General features: G+C 38.9%; 1 pseudogene; it reads left to right on the top strand.

The window, feature by feature from the left end:
- Positions 1 to 9,432: 9,432 nt before the first annotated feature.
- On the top strand, positions 9,433 to 11,166 carry LOC115296818 (annotated as a pseudogene).
- Positions 11,167 to 25,025: the final 13,859 nt, after the last annotated feature.

The following is a 25,025-nucleotide window of genomic DNA, read 5'->3' as shown; positions in this document are numbered from 1 at the left end:
AAAGAATATAAAGTAATGATTGTAAAAATGCTCACTAGGCTGGAGGGAAGACTGGCAGAACTCAGTGAGATGCTCAATAAAAAAAAATGCAAAAAAGTATTTTATAAAATACAATCAGAGTTGAAGAATATAATAACTGAAATTTTAAACAATATGTGCTAGAGACAATCAACAAGATTAGCTGATGCAGAAGAACATACCAGTGATCTGGAAGAGAGGGCAATGAAAAGCACCTAAGCTTAACAGCAAAAAGAGAAAAGAATTTTTAAAAAGTAATGTCTATACTACCTAAGGCAATCCACACATTCAATCTAATCCTTATCAAACTAACACCATTTTTCACAGAGCTAGTACAAACAATTCTAAAATTTGTGTGGAACCACAAAAGATCCCGAATAGCCAAAGTATTGTTGAAAAACAGAAGCAAAGCTGAAGGCATCACAATTCCAGACTTCAAGTTGTATTACAAAGCTGTATTCATCAAGATAGTATGGTACCAGCATAAAAACAGACACACAGATCAATGGAAAAGAATAGAGGACCCAGAAATGGACCCACAACTATGTAGTCAACTCATGATCAACAAAACAGTAAAGAATATCCAATGGATAAAAGACAGTCTCTTCAGCAAATGGTAGTGGGAAAACTGGACACCAACATGCAGAAGAATTAAACCAGACCACTTTCTTATACCACCCACCAAAAAATTCAAAAATGGATGCAAGACCTAAATGTGGAACAGGAAACAATCAAAATCCTAGAAAGGAACAAGGCAGCAACCTCTTTGACTTCAGCCATAGCAACTTCTTACTAGACACCTCCCCAGATGCAAAGGAAACAAAAGCAAAAATGAACTATTGGGATCTCATTGAGATAAAAAGCTTCTGCACAGCAAAGGAAACAATCAAGAAAACTAAGAAGCAACTGATGGAATGGGAGAAGATATTTGCAAATGACATGTTGGATAAAGGGCTAGTAACCAAATTCTATAAAGAACTTTACCAAACTCAACACCCAAAAAAATAATCCAGTCAAGAAATGGACAGAAAACATGAACAGACATTTCTCAAAAGAAGACCTACAAATGGCTAACAGACACAAGAAAAAATATTCAACATCACTCATCATACAAATACAAATCAAATCCACAACAAGATAACACCTCATACCTGTCAGTGAAAATTAACTGCTCAGGAAACAATAGATGTTGGTGAAGATGCAGAGAAAGGGGAACCCTCTTACACTGCTGGTGGGGATACAAACTGGTGTAGCTACTCTGGAAAATAGTGTGGAGGTTTCTCAGAAAGTTAACAATAGAGCTATCTTACAATCCAGAAATTGCATTACTAGGTATTTATCCAGAGTACACAAGTACTGATTCAAAGGGGCATGTGCACCCCAATGTTTATAGCAGCACTATCAATAATAGCCAAATTATGGACAGAGCCCATATTTCCATCAACCAATGAATGGATAAAGAAAAAGTGGCAAATTTATAGAATGGAATATTACTTAGCCATCAAAAACAATGAAACCTTTCCATTTGAAACAACATGGATGAAACTAGACTGTATTACACCAAGCAAAATTAGTCAGAGAAAGACAAATACCATATGATTTCATTCATATGTGGAATAAGAAACAAAACAGATGAACATAGGAGAAGGGAAGTAAAAATAAACTAAGATAAAAACAGGGAGGCTAACCACAAGAGACTCTTAAATGTAAAAAACCAACAGGGTTGCTGGAGGGAAGGTGAATGGGGGGATGGGCTAAATTGGTGAAAAGCATTAAAGAGAGCACTTTAAGTAATGAGCACTGGGTGTTACATATAAGTGATAAATCACTAAACTCTACTCCTAAAACCAACACTACACTATATGTTAACTAACTTGAATTTAAATAAAATCTTGGAAGAAAAAATAAATGAGGATGGGTAAACGGACAACATCAAGGAAACAAACTTTGACCCTCTAGGAGTCCCAGAAGAAGAAAAGAGAAAGAAAGGGGCAGAAATCTTATTTGAAGAAATAGTAACTGAAAACCTTCATAACCTATGAGAAAAAAATAAACATTCAGGTTCAAGAAGCACAGAGAGTTCCAAACAAGATAAACCCAAGGAAGTCCACACCATGACACATTATCTTTAATCTTTAATATTTTAATTGAGAGAATTTTAAAAGCAGCAAGAGAAAAGCAAAAAAAAAAAAAAAAAAAAAAAAAAAAAAAGTATATACAAGGGAAACCCTATATAGCTATTAGCTGATTTTTCAGCAGAAACTTTGCAGGCCACAAGGAAGTGGCATGATGTATTCAAAGTACTTAAAGGAACCAAGAATACTCTAACCAGCAGCTTATCCAACAAGAATTGAAGAAAAGACAGAGTTGCCCAGACACACAAGAATTAAAGGGGTTTATACCAATAAAACAGTCTTATAAAAGAAATGTTATAGGGACTTTAAGTGGAAAAGAGGTGTCCATAATTAGATGTAAGAAAATTATGAATGAAACAATATAAACTATAATAGCATATACATAAAATGTGCAGGGAGCAAAAAAAATTTTAATTTGTTTGAACTTGAGTGATAATCAACTTAATAAAGACTGTTATATACTTAATGTGTTATATATGAACGTCATGGTAATCAAAAACCCCAAACCTATAAAAGATACACAAAAATTAAAGAGAAAGAAACCCAAATATAACACTACAGAAACTCATCAATTACAAAGAGGTCAAGAGAAGAAGAAAGGAACAGAGTAGAACAACAAAAACAACTAGAAAACAATTAACAAAATGGAAGTACATACCTATCAATAATTACTTTAAATGTAAATAGCCTACATGCTCCAATTAAAAGACACATGGTGGTAGAATGGGTAAAACAACAAAGACCAACCATTTATATGCTGCCTACAATGGACTCACCTCTGACCTAAAGACACAAATAGACTGAAAGTGAAGGGATGGAAAAGCATCACACAAAAGGAAGTTGGGGTGACGGGGGACGGGGGGGAGCTGGAGTAGAAATACACCAGGCAAAAAAACTTTAAGACAAAGATTCTAACAAGAGACCAAAAAAAAAAAAAAAGTGCATTATATAAAGGGATCAACCCAACAAGAAGATATAACAATTGCAATACTCTATGTAACCCAACACTGGAGCATCTGATACATAAAGCAAATATTAATGGACATAAAGAGAAATTTCTGATAATACAATAATAGTAGGGGACACCCTATTTACCTGAGGGGGTAGATCAGCCAGGCAGAAAATCAATAAGAAAACAGTGTCTTTGAATGGCACATTAGACCGGGTGGACCTAAGAGATACATACATAAGATTCCATCCAAAAACAATAGAATACACATTCTTTTCAAGTGCACATGAAACATTCTTCAGAATAGATTACATTAGGTTACAAGACAGTTATCAATAAATTTAAGAATTCATTCTAAAGAATTTAAGACTGAAGTCATAGTGTTTATCTTCCCTAACCACAGGGGTATGAAACTAGAAATCAATCATAAGAAAAAAACTGGAAAAACACAAACACATGTAGGCTAAATAACATAATACTAAACAGACAATGGGTCAATGAAGAAATCAGAGAAGATATTAAAAAATATATGGAGACATGAAAATGAAAACAGCACCATCCAAAATCTTTGGAACATAATGACAGTTCTAAGAGGCAGATATATGGTGATATAGGCCTACCTCAAGAAACAAGTAAAGGTTCAAATAAAGAATCTAACCTTGGACACCTAGCTGGCTTAGTCAGTAGAACATGCAAAGTTGTGAGTTTGAGCCCTATGTTGGGTGTAGAGATTACTTAAAATCTTAACAACAACAACAACAAAAGATTACCAATAATCTAACCTTATACCTAAAGGAACTAGAAAAAGAACAAATAACAGCCCAAGGTGAGTAGAAGAAAGAAATTATATATCAGAGCAGAAGTAAACAAAGATTAAAAAACACAATAGGAAAAAAAAAATGAAAGAACTGGTCCTTTGAAAAGATAAAATTGATGAACAGCCAGAATCATGAAGAAAAAAAGAGAGAGGACCCAAAACAATAAAATCAGAAGTGAAAAATAATTAATAGTGGACACCATGAAAATACAAAGGATTATAAGACAGTATTATGAAAAATTATATGTCAACAATTTGGACAACTTAGAAGAAATGGACAAATTCTTAGAAATATACAATATGCCAAAACTGATTCAAGAGGAAATAGAAAATCGGAAGAGACTGATTACTAGTAACAAAACTGAATCATTAATTAAAACACTACCAAAAAATATAAGTCCAGGACCACATGGATTCAAAGGTGAGTTCTACCAAACATTTAAAGAAGAGTTAGTAACTGTTCTCCTCAAACCATTCCAAAAAACAGACGAGGAAGGAAAGCTTCCAAATACATTCTATGAGGCCAGCATGACCCTGAGAGCAAAACAAGACAAAGATACCACACACACACATAAAATGATAGGCCAATATTCTAATCAATATAGATGCAAAAATACTCCAAATATTAGCACACTCATTCAAAAATACATTAAAAGAATCATTTACCACAATCAAATAGGATTTATTCTAGGGATGAAAAGATGATTCAATATTTGCACATTAATCAACATGTTATACCACATAAATAAAATGAAGGATAAAAGTCATATAATCATTTCAATAGATACAGAAAAATCAGGTGACAAAATTCAACATCTGTTCATCATAAAAACTCACAAGTGGGTTTAGAGGTAACACACTGCAACATAATAAGAACCATACATAAAACACTTATAGTTAATATACTCAATGGTGGAAAACCGAGAACTTTCTAAAATCAGGAACCAAACAAGGATATCCACTTTCAAACTTTTACTCAAAATATAACGTTGGCAGTCCTAGCCACAGAAATAAGACCACCAAAAAAAAAAAAGGCATCCAAATTGTTAAGGACTAAATTAAACTGTCACTATTTGCAGATAAGATACTACACATAGGGGAAAAAAGACTCCACGAAAAACTATTAGAATACATGAATTCAGGTAAGTTGTAGGATACAAAATAAATACCCAGGAACCAGTAGTATTCCTATACACCAATAGTGCAAAAGCAAAAAAATGAAATTAAGAAAACAACTCTATTTACAATTGCACTATAAAGAGTAAAAACCTAGAAGTAAACTTAACCAAAAAGGTCAAAGACCTATACTCTGAAAAGTATAAAACACTGATGAAAGAAATTAAAGATGACACAAATGGAAAGATACTCTGTGCTCATAGATTGGAAGAATATTGTTAAAATGCCCATCCTCCCCAAAGAAACTACAGATTCAATACAATCCCCATCAAAATACCAATGGCATTTTTCACAGAATTAAAACAAATAATGCAAAAATTTGTATAAGGGCACAAAAGACCCTGAATAGCCAAAGCGATCTGGAGCAAGAACAGCTGGAGGCATCACAATCCCTGATTTCAAGACATACTACAAAGATGTAGTAATCAAAACAGAATAGTCCTGGCACAAAAACAGACACATAGACCACTGGAACAGAATAGACAGCCCAGCAATAAATCTATGCTTACATGGTCAATCTATGAAAAAGGAGGAAAAAAATATACAATGGGGAAAAGATAGTCTTTCCAATAAATTGTCCTGGGGAAAACTGGACAGCTACATATAAAAGAATGAAGCTGGTCCAGTTTCTCACACCACACGCAAAAAGTAAACTCAAAATGGTTTACAGACCTAAGTGTGAGACCTGAAGCCATAAAAATCCTATCGGAGAATACAGGAAGTAATGTCACTGACATTGGACTTAGCAACAGTTTCTAGATGTCTCCTTTGGCATGGAAAACAAAGCCAAAAAAATAAAGAGACTACATCAAAACAAGTTCTTGCACAGTGAAGGAAACCATCAACAAAGCAAAAAGGCAACCTACTGAATGGGAGAAGACATTTGCAAATGATATATCTGGTAAGAGGTTAATATCCAAAAAGTATAAAGAACTTCTACAACTCAAAAAACCCAAAATAATCTGATTAAAAAATGGGCAGAGGGCCTGAATAGACATTTTTCCAAAGAAGACGTACAGATGGCAACAGACACGTGAAAAGATGTTCAACATCACTCATTAGCAGGGAAATGCAAATCAGAATCACAATGAGATATCACCTTCTACCTATCAGAATGACTAAAATCCAAAAGACAAGAAATAACAAGTCTTAATTTCCACTGTGGTGGAAATTAATTTCATTCATTGTGGAAAACAGTATGAGATTTCTTCAAAAAATTAAAAATAGAAATATCATATGATCAATAATTCCACTACTGGGTTGTTTACCCAAAGAAAATGAAAACATCAATCAGAAGACAATATATGCAACCCTATATTTATTACAGCATTATTTACAGTAACCAAGATATGAAAGCAACCTAAGTGTCCATCAATAGATGAATGGATAGGGAAGATGTGGCATATACATACATTGGAATATTACACAGTCATAAGAAAGAATGCGGTCTCGTCATTTAGAAAACATGGATGGATCCAGAGGGTATTATATCAAGTGAAATAAGTTGGAATAGGAAAGGCAAATACCATATAATGTGACTCAAATGTAGAATCTACTAAACAAGTGAATAAACAAACAAAAATTGGAATCAGATTTATACAGAAAACAAACTGATGGTTGTCAGAGGAAAGGCAGGTAGGAGGATGGGCAGAATGAATCAAGGGAAGTTGGAGACACAGGCTTCTACTTATGGTATCAGAAGTCATGAGAATAAAAAGGCACAACATAGGTAATATAATCCATGATACTGTAACAGTGTTGTATGGTGACAGATAGTAGCTATAGTTGTGAGCATAAAACAATATGCAAAGTCAAGTCACCATTTTGTACACCTGAAACTAATGTAACATCGTAACACGTTGCACGGAACACTCAAAAACGTTTTTAAAAACCACATCTATCTGCTGCCTACAAGAGATTCGCTTCAGATCATAGGACATACATAGACTGAAAGTGAAGGAATGGGAAAAGATATTCCATGCAAATGAAACCAAATGAAATCTGGGGAAGCTATACTTATATCAGACAAAATAGACTTGAAGACAAAAACTATAATGAGACAAAGGTTATTAGGTAATAATGATAAAGGTGTCAATATAACAAGAGAATATAACATTCATAAATATTTATGTCCCCAAACATAAGAGTGTCTAAATATACAAAGCAAAAATTAGCAGACCTAAAGGGAGAAATAAACAGTAATCATAGGAGACTTTAATACCCACTTTCATCAATGGATCAATGGACAGAACTTAAGGAAACACTGCCTTAAATGATATGTTAGACCAAATGGAGTTAATGTATACAGAATATTCCATCCAATAGCACTAGAATACACATTCTTCAAGAAAACATGAAACATTCCCAAAAGTAGATCATGTTAGCCCACCAGGCTTAAATGTAAGAAGACTGAAATCCTATCAAGCATCTTTTCTAATCACAATGATATGAAAGTAGAAATCAACTATAAGAGAACTGGAAACTCACAAATATGTGAAGATTAAACAACATGCTACTAAACAATCATGGGTCAAAGAAGAAATAAAAAGATACATGCTCTCTCCCAGCCCCACCTCACTAAGGTCAGCAGGCAGGCACAGCCCAGGTCAGCACTCCCCTGTAGCCCCACTCTCACCAAACCCAACAGGCACATGCAATCTCTGCAGAAAATGCCTCTTGAACACCTGGCTCCTGTGGCCAAGGGGGCTTGTGCTTCTGAGCCCCATGGGCCTAAAACAATTAGAGAGACAGTCCTTGGTAGGCTATCACCCCCAGGGCACTACACAGACAGCAGACTGAAACACATCTCCAGTCTTCCTGTGACCACTCCTTCAAGACTGGGAGAGAGAGCTCTTTGACATAGAGACAAACACAGAGAGGATGCTTGGGTGGCTTAGTCTGGTAAGCATTCGACTCATGATCTCAGTTAAGGTCATGATCTCACGGTTCCTGAAATCAAGCCCTGCATGGGGCTCTGCGCTGACAGTGTGGAAGTTGCTTGGGATCCTCTGTCTCTCCCTCTGCCTCTCTCCTGCTTGTGCTCTCTCTCAAAATAAAATAAACATTTAAAGAAGAAGAAACAAACATAGAGTAAGCAAAGTGAGGAAACAAATATCTTCCAAAGAAAAGAACAAGCTAAAAATCTCAGAATCAAACCTTACTGAAACAGGGAAAAGGAATTTACCTGAAGAGTTCAAAGTAACTGTCACAAAGATGCTCACTAGTCTTGAGAGAAGAATGGATGAACACGCAGAGAAGTTCAACAAAGAGACAGAAAATATAAGAAAGTACCAAACAGAAGTTCTAAAGCTGAAGAGCACAATAACCGCAAAATACACTGAAGGGGTTGAATAGCAGACTAGATGAAGCAGACAAAAGAGTCAGTGACCTGGAAGAGGACAGTGGAACTGACACACACAGATCAGTAAAAGGAAAAACGAATTTTAAAAAGTGAAAATAACTTAAGGAATCTATAGAACAATATCAGGTGATAAAGGGTAATAAGACTTTAAGTGGACTAGAAATTTTGGTTGAAGTGACCTTAAAGAACAAAATAACCTTTGTGTGATTAAAATCTAGACTCACTAATCAAAATATTACATTACATATTGATCGACAGACAAGTTATTCTCAGATAACAGTGCAATTCTATTCAAAGGTTCATAACAATAGGGTTTATCAGTTTTTATCAGGACATCCAAAGGTATAATGACTATTAATGGCTCATTTGTTCAATAATTAAAATCCTACATGATCTGAGTTCAGACCAGAAGTAATCCAGGTTAGTTCCTTTCTCTTAAAAATTTCTCCCAATATGAAAGGACATGAAAAATGAAGACTACTTCATTAGTTTGAAGCACCCTCGAACTAATAGATTATATAATCTCAATTTAGTTAATTTACGTCTACCCTGCACAAGACCAGGGTTTGTTAGGTTCGCAGAGCCCAATTGTGGAAAACTTAAGCACTTATAGTCAGAGGTTCAATTCCTCTTCCTAAGAATATGTTTAGAATTAATATTATTTCATTGGTTATCCCCACCCCACTTGCCATAACATTCCTCATACTAATCAAATGAAAAGTGCTAGAATATATACAATTTTGCAAAGGACCAAACATTGTTGGCCCTCTTGGTCTATTATATCCATTGCTGATACTGTAAAACTGTTCATTAAAGAACCAACAGAAGGGTGCCTGGGTGGCTCAGTCAGTTAAGCATCCAACTTCAGTTCAGGTCTAATCTTTCGGTTCGTGAGTTCAAGCCCCACGTTGGGATCTGACAGCTCAGAGCCTGGAACCTACTTCCAATTCTTTGTCTCCCTTTGTCTTGCCTGTTCATAAACAGCCCACTATTCTCCACAAACCATAAAGGTATCAGCACTCTATACCTACCTTCTCTCTGGTGCATGAACTAAAACAGGAAGAACTGCCTGAAGCCTTTTAATCCATATGAAACTTGGTCAACCTGGAGTTTACTGGAAGACATCCTAATTTATAATGTAATCATAATTGCCCATGCATTTGTGATATCTTCTTTATAGTATTACCTATTATAATTGGAGAATTCAGAAACTATTTAGTCCCTTAACAATCAGGCACCTAATATAGCATTCCCCCAAATAAATAACATGAGCTTTGGACTATTACCACCATCCTTTCTGCTTTTCCTCATCAACAGTTAGAGCAGGTAAAGGAACCAGTTGAACAGTATGCACACCCCTAGCCAGCAACCCAGCTCACATAGAAGCTTCAGTCAATTTCACATCTTCTCTCTGCATCTATGTGTATTCTCAATTTTAGGGGCTATCAATCATATTACCATAATTATTAATATAAAACCACTAGCTATATCTCAATACCCAACACCTTTGTTCATTGGATCCCTCCTAACCACAACCATCCTGCTACTACTGTCACATCCAGTCTCAGCCTGGATTACCATATTACTAACAGGCTATAACCTAAACACCTCATTCTTTGATCCTATAGGAGGCGGCAACTTAGTTTGATACCAATGCCTATGTTTTTCTGCTGTTGTTGTTTTTAAGAGAGAGAGAAAGCAAGGGAGAAGCAGAGGGAGAGGGACAGAGAGAATCCTAAGCAGGATCCATGCCCAGCACAGAGCCCAACTTGGGGCTCAGTCCCACAACTGTGAGATCATGACCTGAACCAAAATCAAAAGTCAGACACTTAACTGACTGAACCACCAGGTGTTTTACCAGTACCTATTCCGATTTCAATTCTCCAGATATCACAAAGTTTATATTCCAATCTTCCCTGGATTTGTAATAATTTCATGTAGTATTATGTATTATTCATGGGAAAAAAGAACCTTTTGGAAATATAATAGTCTGAGTCATAATATCTACTGGATTCCTAGGTCTTATTGTATGAGCCCATCATATATTAACAGTAATCTATATCAACAGATGTTGATACATGAGCATATTTTACATATTTTGCATAGAATTATTGTTATCCTTACAGGGATAAAAGTATTTAGCTAACTAGCAACACTTTATAGAGGCGACATCAAGTGGTCACTAGTTATACTATAGCTTTTATCTTCCTCTTCACAGTAAGATGTCTAACGGGAATTGTCTTAGCCAAGCCATCCCTGGACATTGTCTCCAGGACACATACCGTATGGTAGCACATTTTTACTATGTATTATCAATAAAAGCATTATTCACCATCATAGGAAGATTTGTTCACTGATTCCCATTATTTTCGGGCTACACATTCAACCATACTTGGGCAAAAGTCCTCTTTACAATCATAGTAACTGGAGCTAATATAACTTTCTTCCCACATCACTTTCTTGGCCTCTCAGGAATGCTCCGACTTTGCACTGACTATCCAGATGCATACATAACAGGAAATACTATGCCATCTGTAGGTTTATTTATCTCAACAGCAATAATATTAATTATCTTCATAATTTGAGAAGCATTTGTATCCAAATGAGAAGAATCAATAGTGGAATTAACTAACACTAATCTTGAATGACTACATGACTCCCTCTACCGTATCGTTCATTTGAAGAACTCACTTACATAAGTCTAAAATAAGAAAAGAATAAAATGCTCTCGAAATGGTTTCAAGTCAATACCATAACCATTATATCTTTCTCAATAGTGAAATATTAGTAAAAATTACATAACTTTGTCAAAGTAAAATTACAGGTTTAAGTCCTTTAAATTTTTTTAAAAATTTATTTGAAAGAGAGAGAGAGAGAGATAGAATGAGCACGGGAGGGGCAGAGAGAGACACAGATTCAGGGAGACACTGAATCTGAAGCAGGCTCCAGGCTCTGAGCTGTCAGCAAAAAGCCCAAAATGGGGCCCTGAACTTACATACTGGGAGATCATCACCTGAGCCTAAGTCTGAGGTTCAACCGAGTCACCCAAGCACCCCCAGGTGTAAATGCTTTATATCTCCAGGACATAGCCATTCAACTAGGCTTTTAAGGTACAACATCCCCCATCACAGAAGAACTCCTACACTTTCATGACCATATGTAATCATCTTCATAATCACCTCTCTAGTTCTTTATATCATTTCACTAATATTAACAGTGAAATTAACCCACACAAATACAATAGATGTACAAGAAGTAAAAACAATATAGACTATCCTACCCACCATTATCCTAATCCTAATGGAGATCAACAACCCCTCACTAACTATAAAAACTATGATCCATCAATGATACTGAAACTATGAATATACAGACTATGAAGACTTAAACTGTGACTTCTATTTCTTGACTTCCTTGACTTCTAAAACTTTAATCCCCACACAAGACCTAACACCAGGAGAGCTACAACTAGTAAAGGTTGACAACCAAGTTGTATTATGCATAGAAAAAACAATCCAAATATTAATCTCATTAGCAGACATCTTATACTCATGATCCATCCATCCCTCTTTAGGCCTAAAAACAGATGCATTCTCAGACAATTAAGTCAACCTGAATACCTATGCATGCAGGCCTATAGTATGGGCAGTGCTCAGAAATTTGTGGGTCAAATCAGTTTTATACCAATCAATCATTCCTGAATTAATCCCACTAAAACACTTAGAAAAATTATCTGCAACTATAATGTCACTAAGAAGCTAAGTAGCATTAACTTTAGAAGTTAAAGACAGTTTAAGCCTCTTTTTAATGAAATGCCACAACTATATACATATCGACATAACTTACCACCTTCATATCAATAATTATAACCCTATTTGTTATATTTCAACTAAAAATTTCAAAGCATTACTACCCATCAAACCCAGAATTAAAAACAATGAAGACACTGGAGTACCTTACCCCTTGAGAGAAAAAGTAAATGAAAATCTATGTGCCTCTTTCATTACTCCAATAATGATAGGGTTATCTACTGTAATTTTAATCATTATATCCCCTACACCTAACCAACTAATCAGCAACTGTCTAACTGCCATCAAACAATGACTAACTTGCCGGGAGTCCAGTTCCAGCAGGTCCAGTGATCCCTAAAGGATGGACAGTGTCAGCTAAAGTGAGTGAGAGCCTCAAGTTTCTTTCTGATCACCAGGCAGGCATCTCTGCTCTGTCAGTTTTTGTGTCTTTATTTATAGGTTAAGTGATAACAGGACATCAGCAGGTGGAACTTTTACAACAAACAAATCTCTGTGATAGGATGCTTTGAAAAGTGTACAGATACAAGTTTTACAGAGGCATTCTGGCCAAACTATCCTAATTATAGTAAGCTAGTAAATTCTACAACTAAGAGTAAAACAGGATGTTCTAAGTAAAAAGCAGATATCATATACATTTGTTTGTACTGGTGGTAAATCTCACAACTAAGAAGACAACAGGATGTTCTCAGTGAAAAGCAGATAATGTACACATCTGTTTATGTCAATGATGCTAAGATTAAGTCATAAATTGAGTAATATATAGACAGGCTAGGAGTTATTTTGTCTGGCTTACAAGAGGAAGAATGTATTTGGACTGCTCAGTAGACTGCTTGTGTAAATCCTTTTGTTTGATGCTGAGGGTGCAATATCATAGGGGCCTTAAATATGTCAGTCTTTATATATGGGGTTATGTTTTAGTTACTCTTTCCCATCCTCATTATTCATCCTTATTATGGATGTCAGCATAAGGGAAGGTATTTGTGGCTCTAATTAACAAAGGTATATGTAGCAACTTATGTCCAGTCCTAGTCTGTTTCTTATCTCTACATTAAGTTCTTCTTCTCCAAGCCAGTCAATCATAATTCTTGTGTTTTTAGCCCCCTTTATTATTTATGTCTTGGGTCTGCAAGGCTCATTAGAAGAGCATTTTGGCAAACATCTGCAGTGCTTTATCTAAAATCTTCTTTGTAGATGTGGGAATACGCTTCTTCTCATGAGGTATCTGTGTGGGGAATATCTGTCTGATTTGGAACATTGTGAGGCCTAATCAGTAACAGCAGTCCCATTCCCAATATGAGCCAATAGTAGAAGGAAATACTAGTCTTGCTTCATGGCAGGAGCTGCGCAAACATCTGCCATTTCCTCACTGTGACTGTGTCACCCAGCAAGGCCAATGTAGCTCCCAGCACTAACTCAGGTAACATCAAAACAAATAATAACTGTCCATAATCATAGGATGAAATCAAGGACAAAACGGAACCCACTTTCTATCCCAAGGAACACCCATCTCACTCAGTCCAGTACTAGTAATTAACAAAACCATTGGTCTTTTCATGCAGCCAAGAGCACCAGCTATATGGCCAACTGCCAGTATCATTGCTGAACACCTACTCACTCACCATTTAATTGGAGGAGGAAGCCTTGCTTTAGTGAACATTAGCCCACCAAAGCTATCATTACTTTCATAGCCCTGGATTCACTATGGCCTTAATTCAAGTTTATGTATTCACTCTACTAGTAAGCCTTTACCTTACATGATAACACAGAATGACCCACCAAATCCACACATGTCATATAGTAAACTCCTGCCCCCAAACACTTACAGGCACTTTGTCAGCTCTCCTTATATCATGTCTAGTAATATGATTTTACTTTAACTCAATATTCCTCTTATCCTTAGGCATAACAACTAATGTCTTGACTATGTACCAATGATGATGAGACATTACCTGAGAAAGTACATTCCAAGGTCACCACACACCAATTGTTCAAAAAGGGCTTCAGAATGGAATAACAACTCCTTTCATCATCTCAGAGATCTTTCTTTACTAGCTTCTTCTGGACTTTCACCATTCATGTCTAGCTCCAACACCTGAACTAGGTGGTTGCTGACCATCCACTGGCATCCATCCCCTAAATCCTCTAGAAGTACTGCTTCTCAATTTTTTGTCCCATTAACCTCTGGAATACATCCATCACCTAATGCCCACCACAACCTGGGAGAGAGGGAGGTGGGGTGTGGAGACAAAGGATCTGAAGCAGGCTCTGTGCTGACAGCAGAGAGTCCAATGCAGGGCTCAAACTCAGGTGAGACCAGGACCCAAGCTGAAGTCAAACGCTTAACTAAGCCACCCAGGTACCCCTAATATGTAAAATCTTTAAAAAGAAAAAAATGAACTCACAGATACAGAAAACAGATTGGTGGTCGCCAGAGATGGGGTGGAAGGCAGAGGGTGCAGAATGGATGAAGGTGGTCAACAACACAAACTTCTAGTCATAAAATAAGTCAGTTCTGGGTATATAATGAACAGCATGGAGACTACAGTTAATAACATTGTGTTGTATATTTGAAAGTTGCTAAGAAAGTAGATTTTTTCTTATCACAAGAAAAAAAGTATATTTGAATGATAATAGGGGTTAACTAGACTTACTGTGGTGACAATTTTGCAATTTAAACATATTGAATCATGTACACTTGAAACTAATGTTATATGGCAATTATATCTCAAAAATAATTTTATAGATAAACAGAAAGTATGATTTCAAGAATTAATAAACTATAAAGAAACAGAGCAGGGCAAGCCAGTAGTTTAGGACAAGTGATGTTGTTTTAGTCAAGAAGATTAGAGAAGACTCCCTTTAAGGAAGTATCACTTGAACAAAAACCTAAATGTGGTGAGGTGGACTGGAGTGGGCAGGGCCAGGCAGCTGAGCCCAGGTCAGGCCATCCATGCTGAACAGGGAGAAGACCAGGATCAGACCCAATGACACAGAAAACTGACTCTAGGGGAACAGGAAGAGAAGTGGGAGGGCCGTTTAATGAGCAGGTGGTCTTAGCAGCTGTAAGGAATTTTGCGATTGGAGTAGGAACCCACCAGCACGGACCTGCTATCTCATGGAGGAACCTCGAAAACATTATTAAAGAAGCCGAACATGAATGACCATGTACTATATGATCCCATTTATATGAAGTGCAAAAAAAAAAGTCTATATTACACAGAAGAACATACAGATAAGAAGTTGCCTGGAGTTGGGGGTTAATGGACATAAAGGATTTCACTAGGATGATGAAATGTTCTAAAACTGGATTGCAGCAATGGATGTACGACCCAGTAAAAAAGTTTTTACTTCTACAAAAAAGTCATTGAATTGTACACTTGAAATGGATGAATTTTATGGTATGTAAATTATACTTCCATAAAGTCAAAATTAACATTGGCAGTGAAATAAAAAGGAAGAAATGAATCTCTGGATAAGCACCATCCAGGAACAGCCACCTGGAGAACTGCAGTGTCAAGTAAAAGGCAGGTGACAGGGAGCAATTGAGATTAAAGCTTGTTTATCAGGCTGGGGCTTGGAGGACACAGACTATGAGGACTATTTTGAGCCATCAGAGTTCACCTCTTTTTTTTTTTTTCCTGTTTGTTTATTTTTGAGAGACAGAGAGAGAAGACAAGCAGGGGAGGATCAGAGAGAGAGGGAGACACAGAATCAGACACAGGCTCCAGGCTCTGAGCTAGCTGTCAGCACAGAGCCCTATGTAGGGCTCAAACCCCCAAACCATGAGATCATGACCTGAGCCAAAGCCGGATGCTTAACCAACTGAGCCACCCCAGTGTCCCCAGAGTTCACCTCTTGAGGCACAGCTCTCCCTCTCCTGAGTCTGCTCCTAGAACTCAGACTGCTGAAACCTGTCCTACAAATAATGCCTTGAATCTACTTCCCAGGCTTCTCTCTGCTAAGAAGCTCAGTGCCGCGGGCAGACTCTGTACTGTATCAGCTAAAGGCAGGCAGGAGACATAAAGGCAAGAAGGCTTCATTTAATGCCGGGTAAACAACTAAGAAAGCTATTATCATCGTCTCTACTGTTCAAGAGAAAATGTCTTAGTGGCCATTTGTGGGAGTGGTTAATGCCAAATAACCCCAGGAATTGTAAACAAATAACCTTAATGGTAATATGGGATGTAGACTGCAATTTACATTAGAGTTGGCAATGAAAATACCATACTGTTCCCTGGTTCCAAAATATTAATGGCGTTAGTAAGTATCAAAGCAAGAGTGTCCAGCCATTTTGAAGAGGGAGTCAAACTAAGGGTAACTTGAAAACAAGATTAGCATCAGAACATAACAAGTCTCAATTCTGGCGAAAACAATGGAAGTTGACATGGGGTTACTTCTCCCAGAAAACTCGGGCACTGGCCCTGCAACAAGCCAGTTCCAGAGCACAAGGATCCCTGCAACTTTAGCTCCGGAAGTTTCACATACCTGGATGACTCCAGAAACACGGGGAACTCCCCACCCAGCTCTGCACTGCTCCGGTCTTGCCTCAGAGGGTAAAATTCTCTCCACTTCATCCCAGATAGCTGTTAAATGCAAATGTCTTTTGAGAGGGAAGAAAACTAGGCGGGGCTTCATCACTTGTTAACACCTGAACGTAAGAGCTGATTTTGCTATTTCCAAGTGAGTAGCAAAGCCGAGAGGGATAACAAGCCGGTTAAAGTGGGTTTCAGGCTTACTTGGTGAGGAAGAGAATGGCCAGAGTAGGAAGGTGGTTCTGGGAAGAGATGTTTCCAGAAAGGAAAGTAAGGAATAGATATTGCAGATAGTTTGCCTTTCACTCTTGATCTGAGTGTTTCAGCCCAGGAACGCTGTTACATGGCTTCAGCTGCCATGCAGGAATTTACCCCCAGAAATCCCACAATATCAAGAGGTTCAGCTGAGAGCAATGATGAAAATAGTGGAAATCCTGAGGTTCTGCAGCCTAACCAGTCCAAACTAGTGAAGAGGAAAATTAGACACAACGGAACTGGAACCAATTCATATAGATTTTGTACCCTACATACACATTGTTTCAAGCACCAGGGATTTTTATCACAGAAGCTGTATACCTTTTAAAGGTGTCATTTACTGTATATTTTTTGGCTGTTGCAAAAATGAATGTTGTTTGTAATTTTTTAACTTTGCGATTTAGATGTATAGAAACATCTAAAGTAGATGGCTAAAGTAGTAGAGAACACATGCTTTTCACTCAGATTTCCCTAAATGTAACAGCTTCCATAATCATCATATAATTGTCAAAACCTGGAGACCATCACGCTCTATACTACTATTCAATAACTTACACTTATTCAAATTTTGCCAGTTTTTCCACTAAATATAGTTTTTCTGTCCCAAGCCCCACATTTTATTTGGCTGTCATGTGTTTTTAGTCTTCTGTTTATGACAGTGCCTCTTTTTCTTTGCCTTCCATTGCCCTTGACACATTTGAAGAGACTTGCCCATTATTTTGTAGAATGTCCCTCATTTTTAATTTGAAGTTTTCTCATTATGAAAACAAGGTTATGCACTGTTGGTAAGAATATTCCAGATGTGATGTTGTGCCCTTCTCACTGCATCATATCAGGGGGCACATGGTGTGGATATGTCTCATTCCTGGTGACATTAATTTGGATCACTTGGTGAAGATGAAGTCTACCCGATTGTTCCATTGGGAAGTTGCTATTTTTCCCTCTTGAAGCATTCATGATAATCTAATGATAGTTATATTTGCCAAAATTAAAATATGTTGTTTAAATACCACCTTTTGGAAAAGTATTTGAGAGAAATTATAATAAAAATTGTATACAAATAAAGTTCTTGGGTGCCCTACCTCCATGAATAGTCCTTACTATCTATACTATTCCCTGAGTCTGGAAGATGTCTTGCTATTTCCTTGTGAAATTCAGTCATCACAGGTTTTACCAAATCCACCTTCTAAACATGCCTCAGCTGTGTCCACCATTTCATAATCAGTTCCCCTCAATCCAAGCCTGGCTCCTCTCATATTCTAGCTTGAACTAATTCCAGAATAAGCTTTAAAAAGCAAATAAGATTGGGTCACCTCCTGCTTAGAGCCTTTAGTGGCTTCCCACTGCTTTCATCAGAGGTGATCTGTGCAGCAAAGCCTGGAATGAGCCCTCCAGATGAACTGGTGATAAAACTCTCCCCTGAGTAGCTAAACGAGCTAATCTCCGAGCTGCATATCAGAATCAACCCCGGGAGCTTGTTAAAAATATAAATTTGTGGGGTCCTACCTGCAGTGACTCAGAGAAGGAACCTGGGATCTGCACTGTAACAAGCTTCCCAGGTGATTCCCATACTGGGGGGAAGGATCAGCTGAGGACTCAGTGATTAACACACCAAAATGATGTTAGCTCTGAGGGGGATGCATGAGAATTTTTTTTTCTCTAGTCTCCTAATTCTCAATGCTATAATTCTCAGTTTCTGTAAAGCTGTTGCGATCTGCTGTAATTATTAGGTATGCCTAAATTTATTTTAAATTATATTAAATAAAAAATCAGCTAAATGAGAAATCCTGGTATATTCTAACTTCTGTTGAATTTGCATATATTATAAGGATATGATAATTTTTTCTTAAGAAAGGTGATCATTTATTTTCTAAGACTCATTAAATTTAACTCCCTAGTGAAGTGGATTTAATCCTTTTGGGATCACAAAACGAAGTCTTACTGTCCTATTTTAATGTCCAAAAAGGCATTTACCAAGCTCTGCTCCCCATATTTTATTTTATTATTATTTTTTAATGTTTCTTTATCTTTGAGAGAGAGAAAGAGAGTGTGTGTGCACATGTGCATTTGGGAGAGGCAGAGAGAAAAGAAGACATAGAATCTGAAGCAGGCTCCAGGCTCCAGACTCCATGCTGTCAGTGCAGAGCCTGATGCAGGGCTAAAACCCACGAACCATGAGACCATGATCTGAGATGAAGTTGGACGCCTAACTGACTGAGCCACCACACTTTGCTCCCTGTATTTTAGAACCCAGGCTGAGCAGTGTGCTTGGCCATGGAGCACAGAAGATGCTACATGGCATGTGGGCACCCAAAGACAGTCAGTCCAGCACTATAGGCATCATTTTAGTCCTTCCCAATATCTTCAAATCTGAATAAAGACTTAGAAATTTCAAAACACCCCAACAAGGAATTGTTTATGTCATGTTTATTATGCTTTTATAGGGGTCAAGACATTCCCAAACCCCTATGTCTGACCTATGGAAGCCTCAGCACAATTCCCTCCAGTAACCTTCAGACTCATTTTCAAGCAAAATGAATATTACACCAATGACATTTCAAGTTCAAATCATAAACATATGATCTAGGCAGCCATTTTGTCTCCCGGCAGAATAAAAGGAGTGGCATTTAATCAGACTGTGTACAGTCAACAGGCACCTCCCTCCACTTCTGGTCTCCCCTAGTTTGCAGTCAAACCTCCTGGGAAAATGCTGGTAGAGAGGAGATGGGGGGCAGCAGGTCAGCGTTCTGGCCGATGATGAGCTGTAATACCCAGTTCCCGACACTCCCCTGACCTCAGTCGGACCCCATGTGCCTCCCACCCAGGCCACATGCTAACTCCTTTGCCACCTCTTCCTTTGTTGGCTTTGTCTGGTGACAAGCATATATATATTTTTTTAACTCCCAAGAAATACTTGAAGTGTAAAATATGACAAAATCCTGATTAAGCAATGGAGTTTCTGCATTGGTTAATGAGAAAAATATAGATCCTGAGATAGGTCTTTATTACAGGCTCTGGCCATATGCAAAACAAAGAAGAAGGAGAAAGGCATGAAGTGTGAACATTCAACGTTCTGCTATGTTTAACGATTTCCTTTTGAGTCTGGAGTATAAAATGTAAATCCAATAAGCTCCAAATAAGTGAGTCATAAAATCAACTGAGAGAACTCATCAAGGGACTCCCTCCAATAACTACTTTCATCCCTGTAGTGTTTTCTATTTGGAATTACTGCAGCATTTTTAATAAAAGGTAATTGACTGATGGAGCACCTGGGTGGCTCAGTCAGTTAAACATCTGACTTCAGCTCAGGTCATGATCTCACCATTCCTGAGTCCGAGCCCTGTGTCATCCTCTGTGCTGACAGCTCAGAGCCTGGAGCCTGTTTCAGATTCTGTGTCTCCATCTCTGTCTCTGCCCCTCTCCTGCTCATGCTTGCTTGCTCGCTCTCTCTCTCTCTCTCTCTCTCTCTCTCTCTCAAAAATAAATAAAACATTAAGAAAAAATTTTAAGGTAATTGACTGAGTCACTACCACAGTAGCAAACCACGTTGCATTTTGTCTGTTTGGGGTGTGTATGTTGGAAGAATGCTGAGCATCTTTCAAAATTAAGCGAGATAGCTAGCTAAACACCGAAACCAGAAAAAATAAAAAGCTCAATGGAGCAGAGAAAGTGATGCTTAGTGCCCGGCTGGACTGCTGGGGTCGAGTGCTGAACCCTGCCCTGCATCTGCTGGCCCCTGGACGAAGTTGGGTAAATTACCCTAACTTCTAGAGCCACAGCTTCTTCAGACGCAAAATAAAAATACTACTCACCCCAAAGGGCTAATACATACCACGTGGATTCAATGAGCGAATGGCTTTACTAACTAAAGCCAGCTCTTCTCCTCTAGCTGGTCTGTCTCTCACCATCCTTCTAGGGGCCAGGCCTTGGTCACAGTCAAGATCTGGTCTGTGCCCCACACCGGTGACTACTAAGGCTCAACAGGCCCATCCACCTGCCTGCTGGGAACAGCATTCTATCATCTGCCACCAGGCTCCAGCGTGCTGGCCCCTTCCCCTTCCTCTGCAGCTTCTTCCTCCGGACCTCAGCCTCCAGGCAGCCCTCCTCAGACCTCTGAATTTCTGCAGTGGGTCTCAGGGACCTCTGGTTCCCTGCAAACTGCCAGTAGGCTGTGGAGATCTGGGGGCTGCCTCGGGCCCATCTGTCGTGACAACTTCACCTTCAGGGGTGAGCCTTGGTAGCTGTGCCAACCAGCAGATGTTGCCAACCGCCATGGATCCGGAGGTTTCAGGCACAAAGCCCTTTGTTTTTGTCTCCACCAATTTACCTTGGGTGCTTGGACATCAACCCAAAGAGGGGTGGTTACGACCCCCACGTCTCACTGTCTGCTTCCTCTCATTTTTCTCTCCTCTTTCACACATGCCACCTACCCTCTGTCATACACTGACTTCTCTCTGTCCCTGCCTTTTATTATGATCTAGTCCACAGCATGGCTCTTGACAGGTGCTAAAGAAATTCTCTCGCCACAAAGCTTGACTTTCAAAACAAATGCTTTTCTGCAGACCCAGAAGCCCTCCTCTAGATGTCAAAGGGCGGATGTCGAATCTTTCTCTTTGCATCCCCGCTGTGACATTCCTAATCCTCCTCAAGGCAACCCAGATATTTCGGGTCCGAAAATGCAAATCTGTATTTTAATGTATTTCAAGGAACATATAGAGTTTTCAGAATGTCACATCTCCCCTCTAGATTCCTCTCTCTGCCTCAGGTTTCCTCTCCCCTGATTAAACAGGGCTAAAACGTTCCCCTAAGAAGATTAGCTTAAACTGGGGACTTGGGGGAAAACAGAGAGAAAGGGGATAGTTGAGAGTGAAGCAAGAGGGGGGTGTTTTGCTCCACCCATCGGCTCCTGTCTTCTGGTCATGTGTATATCCTCAGACAGCTCAATCCAAGCACGCAGTCTCCTTTCCTTTAAATACGTTTTGCAAAAGATGACACACCCCTGCTCTAAGAACTTGAGAACAGATTTTCAAACCTCTCACAGCTACAGAAAGGTCCTTTGCTACCCTAACGATTCATGACCACCCCTAAAAGATTCTGTACATTCTCAATCACGGTTCTATGAAATTCCTTCTACAGACATTTTCTTCCACTCCCCGCGGGGCCCAATGCCGTAGGCGGGAGGCAGATGGAGATGAGTAAATCAAGGCCTGCATGCCTGGAATTTATAATCTAATGAGGGCACAAGAGGGGAGATGAGCAACTCCACAATCAGCTGTGAAACAATGGAAGACAAAATGCAACAGAAGTGCTAACAGTGATGCCTAAAGGGCACATCTCACATGGAATCTCCTAGAGGCGACACGGAGCCTTGAGTCGGGAGATGCCCTGATGGTTGTTTTACAGCGAGTGCAGAAGTGGCCTCCGGGACACTGAGTTCTTCCAGTGCCCACTAATAAAACCACCTCAAACCAACCGTCATGGTTCAAGCCCATTGGCTTCTGATCAGGAGGAAGTTGAAGCACCAGCAAGGGCCTCTGACTAGATGGCACTTCCCTACGACAAGCTTAGCTAGGAGCTGGATGGTAGGCTCCAGGGACTCGTGTGGAAACCTGCTGCAGTTCTAGGTGACATTCTAAGTTGCTGGCTGGGAGTGGACATGCGCTTTGGAAACCAGATCAGGGGAGGGTAAGGTTGCTCTTGTGCCATGAAACTTGAGACCCCTTCCTTTATCCCCAGAGTCTTCATCCAGATGGAAGGCAGACGGAGGGTCACAAAGAGCAGGCGGAAGGGCGCAATGAGACAAGGAGAGCCGGCAAGCATTCACTGTAAGGCAGATAAGCAGAATATTCCAAACTGGAGACCACAGGGAGCACTAAATGCCACAGACAGCACTAAATGCCATGTGTTTGATAAACTCAGAATAAGTCCTTTAAAGAAGGAGATACAGGAGTCAAGAACTAGAAAAGGCATTGCTGGAGGGAAGCTAATAAGTATACTGGGAAAGAAATCAAGCAAAATGTAAATAAGAAACCCAAATATTTATTGGGGAAATGTTGTTAGGAACCTGAAAATTAAAATAGATCCACTTAAATAAACACCTAAGGGGCTCTTATTTCACATCATGTGCCCGGAGCTGGCAAAGCCCTTATCACAGTGACCAGGGCACAGCTCTGGGCCTGGAATGTGGCTAACGTACTTTACTTCATTGTACCGTAATCCGACAGCAGGAGTAACATGCTTCGGAAATTTCTGTTCGGCCCAAAGGCTAAAAAAAGTTAGTCAAGGAGTCAGGTATGTGAGGGCTAGTTGACTCTGTACAGGGAAGGGGATGCTGATTCTAGCCATTTTATGTCTCCAGGCAAATGAATAAATTGGTGTTCTGGCCTGCCATTTGAATCTTAACCCAGAGAATCTGAAGCAAGAGTCAACAAAGCAAAATGCAAAGCCACAAAAGAAAGTGGAAAAATGGGACTTTACTGAAGACTTATGCATGGGAGCTGAGCCTGTGAATATTCTTGCCACGTACTTTAAATAGAATGTGAAAAAAAAAATCCATGACACAAACATTAAGTAGAAAGAATCAAATCTAAATGGTAAAATTGGACATTAACAGAAGGAAGCAGGATGAAACTTATGTAGTTTCTTAGTAGCAACTTTCTGTGTGTTAGTTACATATGACTCATACAACTGTGGTATGGAAGGGTGCCTAAGGGTCCCAGTTGGTTAAGGGTCTGACTCTTGATCTAGGCTCCTGTCTTCATCAAACAAGCGTTAGTGTGAGCCTGGTGTTGGGCTCCTTGCTGGATGTGAAGCAAAAAAGGATACAAGGTATGGAGATCTAGTAGATAGAAAACTTTGTAGCCAGCTGTATGAGGACAAAGATTCAACATATTTCTTGATTCTACATTCAAGGGAAGTGAGACAGTGAACCTTTGGTTCTCAGTTTAATAAAAGTGTTTAATGGGTGCCTGGGTGGCTCAGTCAGTTGAGCATCCACCCTCCAACTCTTGATTTCAGCCCAGATCATGATCCCAGGGTTGTGGGATCGAGTCCCACATCAGGCTCCACACGGAACATGGATCGAGACTGCTTAAGATTCATATTCATTCTCTCTCTCTCTCTCTCTCTCTCTCTCTCTCTCTCTCTCTCTCTCTCTCTCTCTCTCTCTGTCCCTCTCCCCAGCTCTCTAAATAGATAGATAGATAGATAGATAGATAGATAGATAGATAGATAGATGTGTTTAAGGTAGAAGATGACAAAATACCGGCATCAAGAGTCAAACCTCCTCCCACTCTCAACACACACACAGAATGATGGAGCTGGAATGACAGGCCACAGAATGGAAGAGAGATTTGTATAATCCAGAGAGGCATGCCCTGAGAAAGGCCATGGTAAGTGGGACAAAGCAGAATATCATAAAGGCCAACAAATAGGAACACATGAGCCCATGGGATAGAATATAGATTGAGAAAACTGAGAAGGAGCTGAAACAACCATCAAGGCAGTGCAGGCTGCCTGTCTCTACCTTAGATGCATAGCTATGAGTAAGTTGGATTAGACCATCTCTGAGAGCAGATCCAGCTTGAAATTTCGTTACTGAACGGTATTTAAGGACCAGCGGAACGCAGAAGAATTACACCAAAGCAGAGAGTCACCCTATGAAATGTCTTTTATGACAAACTACATCAACACCAATAAAAAGCCACTGCTCCCAGACAGAGTTCGAGCAAAACACGGATCAGTGGGGGATCTGTACCAAAGACTTGTAGATGTTGCTTCTCTGGTAGCATGAGGAGGAAGTTACAAGGCAAGAACAGGTTGATGGATGAGAGAGAATGCATAAGGAAAACAAAACTTTTTTTTTACCTTATATTTACAATGAATTCGTATTTAATATATTTTAAATTTTCATTGGTTTGGGAGGGTGGAAGAAGAAATGTAAAGGTGTCTCATCATTGTTTTTTTTTTAA

This window comes from Suricata suricatta, chromosome 7 (assembly GCF_006229205.1).
Source record: "Suricata suricatta isolate VVHF042 chromosome 7, meerkat_22Aug2017_6uvM2_HiC, whole genome shotgun sequence".
Classification (NCBI taxonomy): domain Eukaryota; kingdom Metazoa; phylum Chordata; class Mammalia; order Carnivora; family Herpestidae; genus Suricata; species Suricata suricatta.
The sequence above is the reverse complement of the archived record's forward strand: the minus strand, read 5'-3'. Positions and strand labels throughout refer to the sequence as shown.